Consider the following 16,465-nt stretch of genomic DNA (forward strand, 5'->3'; position numbering starts at 1 on the left):
GCAGATCACTTAAACAAAACAATTCCAAATCAAAGGAGTCTTTTTACTAGAGGTGTGATCGTGTCTTAGAGCTCAGTATTTAAAGCTGAAGTCTTTGCCTCTAAAGATTTCATTTAGTTCACTATCACTTTCCCAGGCTTTAAGAAATGAAGGAAAGCTGATCCTTGAGCATTTATACTGTAAGTTAGATAAAGCGTGACACCTATGGCAGTTACCCACTATGCTACCCTAAGCAAGTGAGGAGAGCAAGGAGACTACCGCCTTGCCCTTCATGTACGCAGTATAATTCAAGAACATGCCTGGATGTACCAAGAATAGCACAGGGCAGTGTATCATTCAGGGGTTTCTGTATTGCAGATTATTCTTATGCTATAAATTAAGGGCAGAAAAGGATGAGTTGGAGACAGACCTTGTTTGTTATGGATAAGATGGTACTAGAATAAGATATTCAAAGTGGATGCCATGGGATAAAGAAAAAGGCAAAGGGTACTTAAAGCATTAAACTCAGTTTGGACACTATACCAGGCTTACATCTGTTAATTTTTGAGGACTTTTATATTCTGGGAAGTATTTATCTTCATGTTTCAGTTTGACTACTAAAGGTATTGAGAAACAAAATCTGGCCTCAAATGTTCAGGGGTCCCCCACGTTGCCTGACCATAGCAGAGAGTTTAATGGATTTTGCGTTGACTAAAGGAGCTGTGTCTGAAGGTGGGTGTGAGGTGGTGCAGGGTGAAGTGAAGATACTTCCCAGCAGACGTCTTGCTGACTGTAGCAGTGAGTTTGAGTTTAGGATAGAGTCAAGGCGTTTGATAGATATTATCATCAAGGTAATAAGGAGGAATTTAGATGAGATATGGTGGCCGTAGGGAACTATTTAGGGAGGGATGTTACATAAAGGCAGAGTTATAGGAAATTAATCTGGCTCTGATACATGAAATGAGTTTCAAAAAGTGTAAGAAATTATCGGCAAAATTGCCAAGCAATAGAATTTGATGACACAAATGCCTCCCAATCAGCAATTCCTTTTATACAGCTTAAAGTGATGGCTATCCATGAATAAGTTATCGGTCAACATATTTCCATAGAGATTTCCTCTCCTATAAGGAAGAAAAGAGTTTCCTAGGACAGCCCCATGCAGCACAATAAGATTAGAAGAGAGGCCTGGAAAGAAAACAAAATTTAGTTCTTGATCACATTTGAGGCAGGTTCTTGCCATTGTACTCATCATGCTTCCAGAAGTAGCTGGGGGAGATAATAAGTGTTAGCCATTAATAAATAACCAACAGGATTCTGCGGAATGAGGGAAACGACCATTTGAAACGAGAGAACATTACTTTACAAACGGTGATGCTGGCATTCATAAGGTACTTCTGCCTACAGCAGCTCGTAGAGAGGCATGCCTTCAAAGGGATGAAGGGCCAGCAGGTAGCGTCAGACAAAGGCATTACCAAATTAACTGATGTGTGTGCGTGGTGCTGCTCAAAGTGAGCAGAGCAAAGATGAGAGGGTTTGGACCCCAAAACAAGCCTCCAGCTGGGCTAATCTTGAAGTCAACAGCCTGGGACTTTATGCAAAGATGTGTTGGTTGGCAAGGGTTTTCCTACTACATAGCTTTCTCCCCTCATACATGAATGCGGGAGACAATTGTCATTCAAGGTATACTTGAAGCCCATCTATTCGTTAAAGTTGATTTCAGTATTGTATTCTACCCGCAGTTTGCTCTCTCTTCCCCCATCTGTCCCTTTTCTGTATTGTAAGACTGTCGCAGATTGTAATATATATTTTATTTTTGTGGCACTTATTTTTTCATTATTTACTGATTTTATTGAGCTATACATTTTTCTTTGCTCTCTTCCTCTTTTCTCTCCTCCCCATCTACCCTTTCCCATGATCCCCAATTTACTCAGAAGATTTTGTCTTTTTCTACTTCCCATGTACATTGGATCCATGTATATCTCTCTTAGAGTCCTCATTATTGTCTAGGTTCTCTGGGATTGTGAATTGTAGGCTGGTTTTCTCTGCTTTATATCTAAAAACCACTTATTAGTAAGCACATATGATGTTTGTCTTTCTGGGTCTGAGTTACCTCACTCAGTATGATGTTTTCTAGATTCATTCATTTGCCTGTAAATCTCAAGATGTCATTATTTTTTCTGCTGTGTAGTACTTTATAGTGTAAATGTATCACATTTTTCTGGGGTGGGAGGTCCTTCTGTCTATGTGTTGTTTTCATTGGTTAATGAGTAAACAAATTTCCTTGGCCTGTTGGTAGGACAGAACTTAGGTATCTGGAGAAAACTAAATGGCATGCTGAGAGAAAGGAGGTAGAGTTAGGAAGAAGCCATGGAGCTGCAGGAGATAGATGCTGGAAATTTTACTCAGTAAGCCACAGCCACGTAGCGATATACAAATTAATAGAAATGGGTTAAATTAATATAAACGTTAGCCAATAAGAAGTTAGAGCTAATGGGCCAAGCAATGTTTTAATGAATACAATTTCTGTTTGGTTATTTTGGAGTTAAGCTAGACAGCCAGCTGGATTGAACAAACAGTCCCTCCTCCTACATTTTCCTTATCCATTCTTTGGTTGAAGGGCATTTAGGTTGTTTCCAGGTCCTGGATATGACTAACAATGCTGCTCTGAACATAGTTAAGCACATGTCCTTGTGGTACAATTGAGCATCCTTTGGATATATACCCAAAAGCGGTGTTGCTGGATCTTGAGGAAAGCTGTTTCCTAATTTTCTGAGAAATTGCCACATTGACATCCAAAGTGGCTGTACAAGTTAGTAGGCCCACCAGCAATACAGGAGTATTGTAGAACTTATTTTAAGCATGCCACATTTTAGAATTGTTGTATTTTAACTAATGTTTTAGTTAGCACACAAAATAATGGGCTCCATATGGAATTTCATATATATGTGTGTTTATACTTACCAGCCCTATATCCTTCCCACAATTTTATACCATCTATACCCTTCCCACCCATGTTCTGTGCTTTCACTGGTCCTCAACAGGCACCCAAATAGTCCCTGTTAGTTTGGTCATCAGTCAGATCTATCTATCTATCTATCTATCTATCTATCTATCTATCTATCTATCTATCTATCTATCTATCATCTATCTATCTATCTATCTATCATCTATCATCTGCTTTGATATATTCTAGCTATTTGTATTTCATACAGTTATTGATATATTAGGACTTCAGTATATCATTTTATTCTTGATTAGTCTTTGTAATTCTCCCTTTACTGTTTATTTTCCCTGACTTTCTGGGGGCTACTTGAACTAGAAAACATTTTGAATTGTCTATAGTATTTTTTTTATTGATTTTTATTCAGCTCTACATTTTTCTATGCTCTCCTGCCTGCCTCTCCTGTCCCCTTCAACCCTCTCCCAAGGTTCCCAAGCTCCGAATTTACTCAGGAGATCTTGTCTTTTTCTACTTCCCATGTAGATTAGATCTACAGTATTTTGTACACATATTTTTGCTGGTTGCCTGAGTACTACATTATCTATACATCTTACACAATCCACGATGCTGTAGCTTTTCTGATATTTTCATCCCTTTTTAAAATTAATATACAAAGTATTAGGCTTAATTATGGCATTTGTTATACATACTTTGTTCTTATCAGCCCACCCCCCACTTGTCTTCCTTGTCTGCCTGTATCTCCTTGTTGGTTCCTGTCAATCATCCTTTTCGACTTTTAGGTCAAAAATACTCTCTGGCACCCCCGTTGTCTCTTCTCCCTTTGTCATGATCTCTTTTTAGTTTTAGATCTACACACACACACACACACACACACACACACACACACACACACACCCCACATGCACACTCGCTCACACACACACACACATTAAAGTGTGGTATTTGGCTTTCTGAGTCTGGCTTATTTTGATTAGTATAATGATTTCCAGGTCCATCCATTTTCTTGCAAAATCCATGACTTCACTTTTCTTTCCGACTGAAGAGAATTCCATTGTCTCTGCACATCATCTTTCTTTATCCACTCATCTGTTGGTGGGTACCTAGGCTGGCTCCCTTTCTTAGCAGGCGTGGGTAGTACAACAATAAACATGGATGTGCAAGTATTTCTCCTGTAGGATTTAGAATCTTTTGGGTAACCTCGGAGTAGGCTGATCTACTACCTGGTAGCCAAGTTTTAGTTTTCTGAGATGCTTCAGTATGTAACAGTTTATGTTTTAACAAGCAGTGAAGAAGAATTTCTTCTTACCACATCCATTCTGACAGGGGTGACATGGAATATCAAAATGGTTTTAATGTTCATTTTCCAAATGGCTAAGGATGTTGAACACTTAAAAAATATTTATTGTTTGTTTGTACTTTTTCATTTTCAAAACTACCTATTCCGTTTGTTTCTCCATGCATTGACTGGAAGGTGTTTAATATCCACAGTGTGTTCTTTGTACATTCTAGACACTAACTCCTGGCCTGATGTGTATTTGACAGAGATTGTCCTCTCTGCTGTATACTATTTCTTCAGTCTCCTGATAGTTCCCTTTGCTATTCAGAAGCTTTTTAATTTGTCAGTTCTTGGAGTTACTTTGTATGCTATCTGAGTTCTTTCCAGAAGGTTCCACCTATGCCTATATAATGAAATAATGAAATTCTCTGCATTTTTCCTCTAGCAATTCCAAGAGTTCAGGTCTTATATGCAGGTTTAATTTTTGTGTGTGTGTGAAAAAATTAATTTTATACAGCCAGAGCCATAGGTATAATTTCAATTTTCTGCATAGGGGTATTTAGTTTGCTAAGCATCACAGATGAAGAGGATGTCCTATTCCCCAAGGTGTGTGTTTTCATATATATATATATATATATATATATATGTATATATAATGATTGTGTGTGTATATATATATTTTAATGTATATCTTTCAATCACATTTTTATTTATTTTGTGTGTATGTGTGCATGGACACATGTGTGGATATACCATCCTGTGCATGTGGAGGTCAGACGACAGTTTGTGTGATTCTTCAATTCTCTTCTTCCACCTGTGGGTCTCAGGGATTAAACTCAGGTTGGCAGGCTTGGTGACAGGAGTCTTTATTAGCTGAGTTGTTTCACCAACCCTCCACTGTATATTTTTTATATGTTTGTCACAGATTCATCAGGTATAGCTATATGAGTTCATTTCTGGCTCTTCTGTTCTATTCTATTGGTCTGAATGTTTGTTTCTGTGTCAATGCCATGGCATCTTTGCCCATATGGCTGTAGAGTATAATTTGAGGCCAAGTATTATGATTCCTCTAGAGCTGTTCTTTCTGCTTAGGATTGCTCTCTCTATTCAAGGTTGTATTATTTCTTTCATGACTTTCACAAAATACTTGACGAAAGCAATGTGAAGGAGAAAAGATTTACTGCAGCAGATTTATATACAGTTTGAGATCCCATCCCATCGTGGCAGGGACAGCATGAGGCAGGAGCACGGTTCAGTTAGGCCTCTTGAGTCTGGATTCAGGAATGTTCTCAGCTTCTTTCTTCCATTTATTCAACCAGGTACTTTGGCTCATGGACTGATGTCATCCACATTTTCCACCTTGATTAATCTACTCTAGAATATCCCTTACAGATGAGCCCAGAGATTTGCTTCTGTTGTATTTATCAATCCCATCTAGTTGATAATCAAGAGTAGCTACCGTAACTCTCCCATTTGTCAACTTGACACCCAAACATATCACTTTTAAATATGACCTTCCAATCTTTATCCCCGCAGGCTGATGACCATTCAATAGTGCAAAATGCATTAAGTCCAACTTCAATGGTTCCGTAGTTCTAACAGTTTCATCTGTTTAAAAGTCCAAGACTCATTTGAGACCTAGGGCAATATCTTAACTGTGAAAGATGTAAGAAATATATTATGTAAATATAATATAATAATTTTTTAAATGTATATATACATAATAAAAACATACTTCCAAAGGACAGTGGCATAGAATGGAAATTCTCATTTCAAAAAGGAAGAATTGAAACATATTAAGTAATAATCAATCAAGGCAAGACTAAAACTTAACAGGGAAAATACCAAATCCTTCATCCCTACTTCTGGGATCTAGGGATTGTAGTGGAATTATCTGGGTTCCAAAAGGTTTGGGTAGCCCCTTATTTCTAGCTTTGCCACCATCATCATACATGGTCTCTTACTCCTTTCTTGCTTCTTGCTGCAACAGACATCCCCTTATCCTGTCGTCTCTCCAGTCAGGATTGTAGCTTAGTTTTCACTTTCATAGCTTTGTGTTCTGGCCTCTCGTGGCCTTCTTGCAGGACCTTTGACCCTTCCACATATTATCTGGTCTCAATGACTCCCTAAAACCATGGTTCAAGATTCTGTGACTTTCTCAATCCTGCATCTTCCTTATCTGAAGAACTGGGTGATGGTCCCAAGTTTTGCTTCTAGCTTGGGATGGAGCTTGGACCCTCTGGGATCACAGTTACATCACCTTCAGTATATTTGCCTTCAGTATGCCCCCAGACCTAACTCAGAAGAAATCTCCAATTGATAACCTCTTGCAAATGAAAATTTCATTTTCTCAAAGGAGTGTCACTGGGGAAATGAACTCCTCTTAAGGGTAGGCTGCATGCCCAGCAATAGATGGTCAACAGAGAATAAACTCAATGGTGTCCTTGTCAGAACTTTTTTAATATTAAAAAACCTATTTATTTATTTATTTCGCGCATGCTCTCTCTCTCTTTTTAATCCTTTGGGTCCTTTGTGTATGTATCACGGCTTCTGGTTTTGTGTTTTCCTGGGATTCCTGAGGGTGAAAATAAGTGGGTTTCTGCATCTGTGTTTCTCATACCTTCCCCTTCTCTTTGTTTATTTTGTCCTATTCCGAGGTGTTAGTATTGTTTTATCTGATATTTTATTTTTATATTAGTATCTCTTAGAGGCCTGTTTATTTTCTAATGAGAGACAGAAAGGGGATGAATCTGGATGGTTGGGGAGGTAGGGAAGAACTGGGTGGAGTAGTGGGAGAGGATTCCATTATCAGGGATATGAGGGAAAAATCCATTTTCAATAAAAGATAAAAATTAAAACCCAATTGGAAAAAAATGAAAGTGAAGTGCTTTGGCATCAAGTTGACAAGCAGGGGTATTTTGGTAGTTAAAGTTCCCCAGCCCTTGGCTTTCCAGAGACTGGGAACAGCACTAACCATCTGCTCAGTCGAAGTTGTCTCCTTTCGAATTTATTTGCATTTTTCTCAGATAGAGAGCCTTCAATGGGTGGGGTCTTGCCCTTAGGACTCCTCCCCTGTTTTTGCAAGGCAAATGTATCAGGTTTCTTTTCCATGGTGCTAATCTCTTTAATAATTACAGCTGCTTTCAAACTTGCCTCGCCAGTCAGCTAAACACACTCTTTCCTCACCAAACAATACATATTTTTCATATCTTTCTGCTCTGTGTTTCCAGCGTGATTCTAAATTCCATCAAGCTGACAACTGAGATGAAATATCTCTGGGGTCTTCTGTGTTTCCATACAAATTTTAGGATTTTTTTCAGTTCTATGGTGAATGTATTAGAATGTAGTTGGAGATAAAACATGTCACATTTTAGCAGACACTTGTATATTCATTTCCTCCTATTGACTGAGATTCTTGAGAAAAGGAAATGTAGTTCCTTGTACTTTTTGCACTAGTAGAGCAGGGACTCTGGGGAGAGTTCTATGTCAATCATTTGAAGACAGCATCATGTGGCAGCTAGAGCAAAAGCTTTAGCCTTAGATAGACATGTATCTTTATTGAGACATTTATCTTTGTTGACCCAGAGAAGCTGGGAGAATTGTTTAAAATTCCAAACCCTACTTTTTCTTTAAAAACAATTTTAATGAATTCATTCACTGTGGCACAAATAATAAAAACCCAGAGACAGATATTGGGGTTCAACCTGAAGATCAGAAAGGCAAAAGCAGCCATTCCACTAGAGAGCTCTTACCTTTTTGAAATCTTCAGATTAAAAACATAACATAGTGGCAGGGAGGAGGCAGAAATCTTTAATAAATAAATAAATTAAAAAAAAAACATAGCAAGTTATTGTCTCATCCTGTTTTATATTCTTCTCTAGTGCTGTGATTAAAGGCATACACTACCACTGCTTAGACTGTATGGTTGACTAGTGTGGTTGCTGGGATTAAAGGTGTGTGTCACAACTGCCTGGCCTGTATTGCTGACTACGGTGGCCATTTTGCATTCTGTTCTTCATTATTAAAGTACAAATGAAATATCATTACAATATATTAATTTTATTTGAAAAATTTTCATACAACATTTTGATTATATTCTTTGGATTGTGACAGCCCTCACAAGACCTGCACAGGTTCAAACCAGACCAAAATCTCAGCACTGAACTGGCCACAAAGTCCTGTCAATCTGTCTTCTTCTCTGTAGGGGGTGGAAGACAGAAGTGAAAAGTCACTCTGTTAGCAAGCTGGACAGTGAGGACAGAGGGACTTTCTGTAGTCATGTTGCAGAGTCTGGCTGCTCTCTTTGGTGGGTATTGGTGGCAATTGTCTCCTGACTCCCTACCTACCTGATAGGATCTCTGCCATTGGATGACTCAGTCCAGGTTAACCCTTCCATCTCCTTAACTATACTATCAGTGTTTCTTGTCTTGTGTCTAGCAATACACTAACAGCTTGTTTCTACAATCCTGCTGATGTTGAATACTTTCTTATTTGTAACTCACAGATGTGAAGACTTCTGTGATCATCGTTCATCACGTCATCCTTCTACATAAACTGTGTCTCTCTTATAACCTCGTGTCTCCTTACTTTATCACTTTTAGGTGTTAAGAAGTACCTCTTCTAGTAATCACCATCCACACCATTCCCTGGAGGAGGGAACTCTTGTTCATCTTTAACAGCACCATGAACAATCTGGGAGAAGGCATGCCCTAATAGTTTGTTGAAAGAAAGAAGAAACAAAGAGATCAGCAGAGCTATTGGAAGCCAGCAGATATTTTCACTGTGCTTCTTTGTCTTTCACATATTCTTTCTTTCTTTTTTTCAGTCCCTTTCTCTTTCTTCTTCTGGTTACCATAGTTATTGGTTGTAACTGCTGTTCTTATTGCTATCACCAACACCACTACCACCACCATCACTATCAACATCACCACCACCACCACCATCATCACCATCACCACCAGCATCACTACCACCACCATCATCATTACCAGCAACATCAGCACCATCAGCAACACTGTAATTATAATTATCACCCAATATCACCTCCAAAACAGCAGGAAGTTGTTATAACAGCTAGGATCTGGGTGGAATGCCAGCAGAAAAGACTGCAGGGACATTGGTGGTAATTCAGATGAGTAGCAGATGCTTTTCTGGGAGTGATATACCTGAGGTATCAGTCTACCTGTTTCTAGTGGAAATAGACCTGTTAAGGGTGAATCTAATGCCTGAGTCAGTGGGCTCCATGGGGAGCATTCACAAGGCCAGGAATATAGATGAATCAAATAAGCTTTGATCTTCCTTCTTGTATCTGGTTCTCATTTTCTCTTTTGTTGCAAATATTTTAATAAATTGATAAACTTCATTATTAAAAACTTACAAATAAAAGTACATATAGCTATATTTAATAAAAACGTAATTTTTGTTTGAATCTCTTCCAGTCATCTTCCTTTTGTTTGTAGGAGGCAAGCTCTTTCTTGCTCAGAAGCCTATCATCTTTTGGTATAGAGACCGAATGAAAGAAATTTATACAGCTTTCTGAAAGCCACATCTAGTTAGTCACTTATACCCTGAGGATTAGAATTTGTGTTCTCTGGATTCCAGGTTAGATGCTTTTTCATAATTAATTTTCACAGTGAAGACTCATTTAAAGCAGAAGTGAGTTTGGAAGGAAGAAAAATGTGATTGTGTGTGGGTGGGTGTGAGAATGTGTGTGAGCTGGGCTTCAAAGTGGACAAAAGTCTCTCATTGCTCAAGCCTTCTACTTTACCTCTTCTACTGTTCTGTGATTTATTTTACTGACGGGGTGCATATGGAGATCATAGGACAACATATCATTGCAAATAGAGAAACTAATTTTTTTCTTTCCAGTTTGAATCTCCTTGATCTACTTTACTTCTTTTTTTCTAACTAGAACTTCAAGTACTATATCGAACAGATATGGAGAGAGTGGACAACCTTGACTTGTTCCTGATTTCAGTGGGATTGCTTTGAGTTTCTCTCCATTTAATTTGATGTTGGCTGTTGGCTTTCTGTAAACCTCCTTTATTATGTTTAAGTATGTCCTTCATATCCCTACTCTTTCCAAGATTTTTATCATGAAGAGTTGTTGAATTGTTAAAGGCTTTATCAGCATTGAAAGCGAAGATCATGTGTTTTTTTTTCTTTCAGTTTGTTTAAATGCTGGATTACATTGACAGATTTTCTTATAATGAACCATTCCCACATCTCTGGTATAAAGCCTACTTGATATTAGTGGATGATATTTTTGATGTATTCTTGGATTCAGTTTGTAAGTATTTTATTGAGTGTTTTTGCATCAAAGTTCAAGATGAAAATTGGTCTGTAGTTTTCTTTCTTTGTTGAATCTTTATGTGGTTTGGGTATCAGGGTAACTGTGGTCTCATAAATTAATTTGGCAATTTTCCTTCTCTTTATATTTTATAGAGCAATTTGTGGAGCATTAACATTAGGTCCTCTTTGAAAATCTAGTAGTAGTCTTCACTAAAACTGTCTGTGTCTGACCCGACCCTGGTTTTTATTTTTATTTTTTATTTATTTATTTTTATTTTTTGGCTGGCAGACTTTTAATGACTGCTTCTACTTCCTTAGAGGTTAAAGGTCTATTCACTTTGTTTGTATGTTATCTTTATTTAGCTTTGGTAAGTGGTATATATCAAGAAAGCTGTCCATTTCTTTTAGATTTTCTAATTTTGTGGAGTACAGGTTTTTGGAGTATGACCTAATGATTCTTTGGATTTCCTCTGTGTCTGTTGTTATGTCCCCCTTCTTGTTTCTGATTTTGTTAATTTGGGTGTTCTCTTTATCTTTTGTTGATTTTTTTTTAAAAAAAAACAACTCTTAGTTTCATGGATTCTTGTATTGTTCTCTTTGTTTCTATTTTGTTGATTTCAGCCCTGAGTTTGATTATTTCTTGCCATCTACTCTTCTAGAGTATGTTTGCCTAGTTTTGTTCTAGAGCTTTCAGGTATGCTGTTAAGTTGCTAGTATGAGATCTCAACAATTTCTTTATGAAAGCACTCAGTGCTATGACCATTTCTCTTAGCACCACTTTCATTCTGTCCCATAACTTTGCGTAGGTTGTGCATTATTTTCAATGAATTCTACGAAGGTTTTCTTTATTTCCAACTTGACACAGTGGTTGTTCAGTTTCCATGAGTTGTAGGCTTTCTATTGTTTCTGTCATTGTTGATATCTATCTTTAATCTCTGGTGGTCTGATATGGTACAAATGTGGTTGTCCTTCCTTTTGGGATTAAATGTTAATACTGGAAATGCCATCTTAATGAAATTTCTCTTTGATGAGTATGAAATTTTCTTCTCCCCATCTTTTGATTAACTTTGGTTTGAAGTCTATTTTGTTAGATATTAGAAGAAGAGCTGCACAAGCTTGCTTTTGGGTCCACTTCCCAAATCTTTATTCTGAGGTAATATCTACCTTTGATGTTTATGCAGCGGTAGGATGGATCCTGTTTTCATGTTCATTCTTTTAGCCTGTCTCCCTTATTGGGGAATTTAGTCCATTAATACTGAGAGATATTATTTGACCAATGACTGTTAATTTCTGTAATGTTGTTTTTGTGTCTTTTTTTGGGTTTTGCTGGTGTAAGATTATTTATTGCCTGTTTTTTCATGGGTGCAGCTAACTTCCTTGGTTTGGAGTTTCCCTTTCCTTCTAGTACGTTCTGTAGGGCTAGATTTGTGGTTAGATATTGTTTAAATTTGTCTTTGTCATGAAGCATCTTGTTCTCTCCATCTATCATGATTGAAAGTTTTGCTGGGAATAGTAGTTTGGGCTGGCATCCATGTTTTCTTAGAGTCTTTAAGACATCTGTTCTGGCCTTTCTGCTTTTTGAGTTCTCTCTAAAAGAGTTGGTGTTATTTTTCTAGGTCTGTCATTATATGTTACTTGGCCTTTTCCCATAAAGTTTTTAATGTTCTTTGTTTTGTATGCTTAGTGTTTTGATTATTATGTGAAGAAGAGATTTTATTTTTTTCAAATTTAACTTTTTATTGATTCTTTGAGGGTTTCACATCATGCATCTTGATCCTTCTCATCTTCCTGTCCTTTCCCATTTATCCTTCACTCTTTTAACAACTCCCCTCAGGATAAACAAGATTAAATTAAAAAAACGAGAAAAGAAAAATTTCATTGTGGAAGATGTAATGTGACTCAGTGAGTCACACAGTCCTTTAGTCTATATATTGTTACATTCAAGTGTTTATTGCAGTGTGTCATTGGTCTGGGTTAAGGTCTGTTCTTGCTACATCATCAATTGCTGGGTCCTCACTAGGGCTTGAGATGGGACTTTCTTTTCTGGTCCAATCTATTTGATGTTCTGTAACTGTCTTATACCTTTATAGACATGTATTTCTTTAGGTTAGAAAAGTTTTCTTCTGTGATTTTGTTAAATTTATTATCAGGGTTTTTGATTTGGGATTCTTCTTCTATTTTCACTATTCATAGGTTTGGTCTTTTCATAGTGTCCCAGATTTCCTAAATGATTTTTAAAAATTCTTTTAGATGGCTTAACATTTTCTTTAACTGGTGAATCTATTTCTTCTATTATATCTTCAACACCTGAGATTCTCCCTTCCTTGTATTCTGTTGGTGATTCTTGCGTATGTAGTTCCTGTTCACTTACCCAGATTTTCCATTTCCAGAATTCCCTAGTTTGCGTTTTCTTTATTGCTTCTATTTCTATTTTCTGTTTGTCTTTTTCTTGTTTTCTGTAAGGAAAGTTTTTCATTTCCTCTTTAAGGACCTCTATCATCTTCTTAAAGTTGGTTTTAAGTTGTTTTCTTGTGCTTTAGTAGCATTGGAGGTCTTGGTGTCATAGGGTAGCTGGGCTCTCATGATGACTTATTGTCCTGGCTCTTGTTGATTATACTCTTAACACTGACATATGGGCATCTGGATTTGGAATTATTATAGGTCTGGGTGCTAATTTCTGAATTTGTCTTTTTTGGATGGGTGTTTTGTTCTTTGGTTTCTGTTTATCTTTTATTTTCTGGTCATTGTAGACTGGATTTCTGATAGGTAGTAAGAGTCTCTGTCTAAGTTGGGGGCTGGACTTCTGGTGGTTAGCTTGGCCTTCAGCAGGGGTGTGGTCTCTGTTCTTCTGAGAACTGAGCAGTAGAAGTCTACTAGAATGTTCTGTGATTTTTTTCACAACACGCTTTCTACTTTCCTTATGAAGTTTTCTTTTTAAAAAATATCACTTTGACTCCTCCAAGGCTGGACACACTTTATCATTATCATCTACTTTCTTATTCCATTTTCTCTGTTTCATTCTGAAGGTTCAATAGACACCTAAAAATACAAAACACTGCATTTGAAAGGATATTAAAACATGTAATTTTGATTAATTTATACCGTAGCCAGTTTTATAGGGACTATTTGATATCTAATGAGCCTTTGAAAGTCTTTGGATTTTCCTTCTGAACAGTAACAATATGTATATGTATATAGCTAACTCAAACACTTAAAGCACTTAAAGGCAATCTTTTTCATAAGGACTTTGTTTCTTCAGTATAGAAGATATGTATGTTGGTTTTTTTTTAAGTTGTAGAATTTTCAACAAGTGAACTCTGAAATAATATGCTGTCTTGAGGAGCATTGACAACCCAGAACTTGAGTATTGGTTAATGGGATGGTGTTAGGTAGAGTCTGAGAAAAACATAATTTAGTAGACCTCCCTCCATAGAGGGATAAACAAGATTTTTGGATAGAGAGTATTTTGAAGCATGGGCCATAGGCATAGGAATTTTTTTTTTTTGACCACAGGCATGGAGATCAAGATTAGTGCTCCTGTGGGTGCTAAGGGTCAGCTGAGGGTAAAGACTATTTCTCTGTTGGAATAAAGGAGCTCCTGTAGCCCCCCTACTGTGAGTAGTCCACATCTTCTCTGCATTTCTATTTCTTAGTATAGTAACAGAACTGAGTCTTTTCATTCCCTCCTGATTGTGTGGCCTGGGACATACTATTTTACTACTTTCTTAGTTAACTTTAAAAGGATATATAATAATGTAAGGGTAAGTGCATGTTAGTATGGGCTGTTGTATTTGTTTTGGTTTCAATTCGTTGTCTAGGATGGCTTTACTCTGAAAGTATTTGTGGAGTGTCACTACATATAGAAGCAGTTGAGAATGAGATACTTTTAAGCAAACATGGATAATTAGGTTGTATTAATGACCCAAGCTGTGTTAGACCCAGCCAAACCACCTATTTTCTTCTTTGGTACCTTTGGTATTATAGAAGAGACAAAGCTTCAATCTACAGTTCTTGATATCCTTCTGTTTGCGGTTGTGGATGTAAGTACAGCCGATCAATTATATTCTCTTATCTGATGCTTGGAAATCAGAAATGAGATGTTTACCCTCCAGGCAAGTCCAGTGGTAGAAGATAGCACTCTCTATAGCCGTGTCTCAGAGCCTAGGTGCTGCTTTCAGTGATAGTTAATGGAGGTTTCTTTCTGACTCCATCTTTCTACTCTATTGGGTGTCCAGTTCCATAGGGGGACATCTATAAAACACCATGTGATATTATATAGCACCGCGTTTCATGTATCGCATCCTTTCTGCTGTTGTATTTTCTGCTTCTTATAACTAAACTTTGACAGTTTCACAGATGATCATTTTAAACCAAGAAAGATAAAGGGGAAGGCAATCTTATCTGATTTTATAAGGATGAAAGAGCACAGCTATTAATTGTCCTATCTCACTTACCTCTCCAGCACTTTCCTAGAATTTCTCGTTTATCAAGCAGGGCTATGAAGATTTTCTTAGCAGCTCTAAGGTCTATTTAAAGGTTTTCTGCATCTGGTTGACTTTAAGAAGGAATTCTGGCCGTCAATAGTGGCATTGACAAGACTGATTTTATTACAGCACTGGGTACTAGGGAATGAGTCACTTCAATGATAGGCAATTTACAGTCCAATTGTTCTTAGGACACAATATCTGCTATCCTGCCTAATAATCTATGGTTACTACATTCAGTGCATTAGATTAATTTGTAGTGTAGCAAAGGAGGAATTAATTTAGATTGCACTCCTTTTATCTATCTATCATCTATCTATTATCTATCTATCTATCTATCTATCTATCTATCTATCTATCTATCTATCTATCTATCATCTACCTACCTACCTATCTATCATTTATCTATCTTTTACTTATTTATTTATTTATTTAATTTTTTTTTGGGCAGGGTTTCTCTGAGTGGCTCAGCCTGTCCTACAACTCGCTCTGTAGACCAGGATGGCCATTTGCTTCTGCCTCCCGACTGCTGGGATTAAAGGCACACACCACTACTGCTTGGCATCTGTGTTTTTTTTTCTCTTCATATTTTTGTAGAATAAAATGTAAATCTGGAGGGGCTGGGAGGAGTTATGCTAGAAGGTTAAATCTGTTGAGATCCAGGGTTGAAATCTGGCTGAGAAACTGATGGCAGCTGATGAAGAGACTCATAATCAAACACTGGGCAGAGTTTGGAGACCCAAGCAGAAGAAGGAGGAGGGTTGTAGGAGTCAGAGTGGTCAAGGATACTTGGAGAACATGGTTCAAAGGATCAAGTAAGCAGGGCTCATAGCGGCTTAAGAACCTGAAGCACCAATCAGAGCCTGCATGGATCTGCACTAGGTCCTCGGCATATATGTTACAATTGTGTAGCTTTGTGTTTTTGCAAGACTCCTAAAAGTGGGAGTTGGGGATTCTCTGACTCTTTTGCCTGTTCTTGGATCCTCTTCATCCTCCTGGGTTGCCTCTCCCACCCTTGATATGAGGGTTTGTGCCTATTGTGTTTATAACTTGTTATGCAGTTTTTGGTTGACAACCCTGGGAGGCCTGCTCTTTTCTGAATGGAAACAAAGAAGAGGTGGATCTGGACAAAACTTGGAGGAGTGGAGGGAAGGGAAACTGTGATCAGGATGAGAGAAGGATAAAAAGATCTTAAAACAGCTCTCTGGAAGTGAAATTGCTAGATGAAATGTGAGTGGCGACACTGTGTGGAACTGGAATTGTCAGATGATAGAACAAGGTAAGCACAGCTGTGGATTCCCTGTGATTATCTACACTGCCACTTAGGACAGTTCCTTCTTTACAGCGTATGCCAGTCGTAGACTTAGTCACATCTTTGTACAAATTAATCAGTAGCTTATATACTTAAAATTATTTTTGAACTTTTTTGATTATTTAGCTTCTATTTCTCAATGGACAAAATTTAGGCTTAGT

This window comes from Microtus pennsylvanicus, chromosome 9 (genome assembly GCF_037038515.1).
Source record: "Microtus pennsylvanicus isolate mMicPen1 chromosome 9, mMicPen1.hap1, whole genome shotgun sequence".
Taxonomy (NCBI): domain Eukaryota; kingdom Metazoa; phylum Chordata; class Mammalia; order Rodentia; family Cricetidae; genus Microtus; species Microtus pennsylvanicus.